At 44.0% G+C, this 3,218-nt stretch overlaps 1 long non-coding RNA gene across 1 annotated transcript; it reads left to right on the top strand.

The window, feature by feature from the left end:
• Positions 1-1,097: 1,097 nt before the first annotated feature.
• Positions 1,098-2,429, top strand: LOC309848150. The gene is made up of 3 exons (XR_014302858.1): positions 1,098-1,207; positions 1,473-1,713; positions 2,376-2,429. It is a non-coding gene; the product is annotated as an uncharacterized lncRNA (long non-coding RNA).
• The last annotated feature ends 789 nt before the right edge of the window (positions 2,430-3,218 follow it).

Below are 3,218 nucleotides of genomic sequence, written 5' to 3'. Positions count from 1 at the left end.
CAGTTGACTCACCCACACGTGGGAAAACAGTTACCATTTAGGACACCTTTGTTTTTTCATTTATTTGCTCCCCAAAGTCAATATCAACTTTCCAGGTTGGTTACAGTCCAGTTTGAGTGTTCAGTAGCGTACTTAAACCAGACCTGAAGGGAATCCAGGTCAATATCTAGTTAATGTTTATCCTGCTGAATCTGCCCTATGGCTGATCTTTTTACATGCTTTCTTCCTGAGAGCTGAAAACCAAACAGAAATTATTTGCAAAATGAAGGAGGCTAAGTGGACAGCTCTCAGCAGGAGGTTGGGGCCCTGCCAGGCGGGAATGATGTTTGCCAACTTGGCCAATCCAGTTTTCTCTGACCTCCACTGTCAGCCCCTCTCCAACTTTGGTGAAAATTCTACGTTCAACTGACAGGTTCAGTCAAAGGCAAATGAGCTCTCAGTCTCAAATCGTTTCAGGAAGTACTACATTAAGACTGATCTCCGACCTATTTTTGCTGCTATTTCCCTATAAAAAATGAAAAGAAAGAATAAATTTTCTATGACTGTCGGGATTTATAAAGTGACACTTGAGTAAGTCCTCGGGGTTACTCAGTTCTTCAGAGCTAAGGCATACCATAAATGAAGCATTTTATGATGGATTTTATAGCAAATCCCAACTGCATACCTTCAGGGCCAATTTCTCACCGGAGACAAAGATCACCTGCCTCCAAGCACCCCCATTTCAATTCCACAAGCCAAAAGCCAAATTAATCATCTTCCTTTCCTACCCCTCTTGCTCCTGCCCTTTGCTCCCCGTTTTATAAATGGAACCACCATTGGCTCAGTGATGCAAGCTCGAGATCCAGCCATCATCCCTCCTCCTCCATTCAGTCCCCAGATCTCATCGCGTCTGACTTGCTAACACTTCCCACACCTGCCAGCCTCCTCTCCACCACCACTTCTACTGCAACAGATGGGCGGGTAGCCAAGATGGCCACCCGCCCTGTACCACAATCCCCTAAGACTCCTCCCCTTCCGGTTTGGCGCCTCCCATGCTCCATCCACTCTCGTCGGAAGTGAGTTTCCAGTGCAAAAAGTCTTGCGAAATCTTCCTCTCTTTTACAGCATTGGTGGTTCCTCCATGCCCTCAAGATAACACCCACACTCCTTAATAGAGCTACGAGGCACTCATTCAACAAGGATTTATTGAGCAGGCCCTCTGTGCCAGGTCTTTAGAATAAACGTAAACAGAGCACATATGGTCTCTGCCCTCATGGAACTATGCTCGCGGGGGAGCCAGCACCACACACATAACCACACCAGTCAACTCCTAATTGCAAGCTGTGGCTGGCTCTGTGAGAGGAAATGTGATATGGAATGAGAATGAGTAATGGGGGAGGGGAGGTTTGAAAGGCTTCCCCCAAGGAAGTGATGAGGTGGGGGGAGGAGTTTTCTAGAAAGAGGGAACACTAATTATAAAATCTATCTTATAGGAGGGAGCATATGCTTCAGAAACTGAAAAGAAGGACCCTTCGCTGGAGTGGAGAGGGCAAGCGTGTTCCATGTGAAATGAGACCCCTTCGGTAAGGAGGGGTGAAGTCACACAGGGACGATCATCAGGCCGTGCAGAGAACCATGTCCTCCCTCTTCTCCAGTATATGCAATTGAATCATTGTGGCTGGGCTTCCAGATGAGCTGGAGACCAGGAAAATACAAGCGAGATCCTTGGACAAGGTGAGTTCAAGGAGGTTTGAATCCTAGGCAAGATGTCATGTAGAAAGTATGTCATGTCTAAAGCTAAAGAGACAGTGTAGCTGGAGACAGGCATTTGACAAAGCTCATCCACGGCCACTGTCCTTCACAGCCCACAAGATCTTCCTTTGCAGACACACGGACCCACCTGCCATTCCACAAAACCCTTTGTGCCCTTTGTTTTGGAGCCTTGCATATGCAGACCCTACATTGAAAACATCTCTCTCTCTCTCTCTTTCTTTCTCTCTCTCTCTCTCTCTCTCTCTCTCTCGCCTCTGCTCATCACCTGCTGATCATTGCCTGCTGATCCCCTACTTATCCTTCAGAGCTTGGCTTAAATACAACCCCAGCAGCATATGTTCCCCAAGCTCCTGGGCTTGCCCGTGGAGTCAGAGTGATCCTTAACGGTGAGCTGGCCTGTCTTTTCTCACTACTAGCCTCCAATGTCTAGGGGGGTGAGCTCAGTAAATATCTGTTAAGTAAATGAACAATGAATTACTTAATTATTAATCATTTATCAACACAGAGATGCTAAAAGAAAAAGACAAAAAGAAAATCTCATAGGCAGCCAGAGAAAAAAGACAAAATGATTTTCAATGGGCAGGAGCTAGACTTACATCTGATTTTTTTTTTTTTTTTGACAGAAAAACAATGGAAGACAGAGAACAAGAGAATGATCTATTTAAAAAGAAGAAGAAGAAGAAGAAGAGGAAGAAGAAGAAGAAGAAGAGGAAGAAGAAGAAGAAGAAGGAGAAGGAGAAGGAGAAGAAAATTAGCTGCCAACCTAGTAACACACTGTACCTGGTGAAAATATTCTCCAGGAGTGAAAGTTAAATAAAGACAGTTTTACACCAACTAAAGCCAAAGTATGCAAGTGGCATGTAGATCCACACTCAACGAAATATTGAGAGGCTTTCTTCCTGCAGAAGGAAATATTCCCAGATAGAAGGCTAGAAATAGTAAACAGTAAATATATGGATACATACAAATTAAGATTGACTATATAAACCAGAACTTGTTATATCTGGGTGGAGGGAAGAGAGGCAGTTCTCTTTGGTCAGAACAGAGAAGTGTTAGTTGGAATATGGAAAAAGAAAGAAAAAGGGAAAATACATTTATTGAGGATCTGTTATTTTCCAGATTTTTCTACCACATGGCTACTATTCCTAGGGATAGGGACTTTAGTTTCTGAGGATTTTTTAATATACTGTAACTTTACAAGACAAACTCAAGAAATTCCACTGATTCTTAAATTCATTTATTCTATGCGGAGAGAAAAATAACCAATGACTCAGGGCCAGTTCTGAGTCCACAGTGAAATCTTCTCTCCTCTTCCCATTCAATGGCCCAACACAACAAAATCTTATTTCTCACTGACTCAAAGTCCTCTGCAGGTGCAGGTGACTCTCCATGACAGCTGCCCCCCTAGGTTGGCTCAGTGATCCAATTTTAGAGCATTCCATCTCTTTTTGGCTCGCACCATTCCC

This window comes from Mustela nivalis (assembly GCF_964662115.1).
Source record: "Mustela nivalis genome assembly, chromosome: 14".
Lineage (NCBI taxonomy): Eukaryota > Metazoa > Chordata > Mammalia > Carnivora > Mustelidae > Mustela > Mustela nivalis.
Note: the sequence above shows the minus strand (reverse complement) of the source record. Positions and strands in the feature narration are given on the sequence as shown.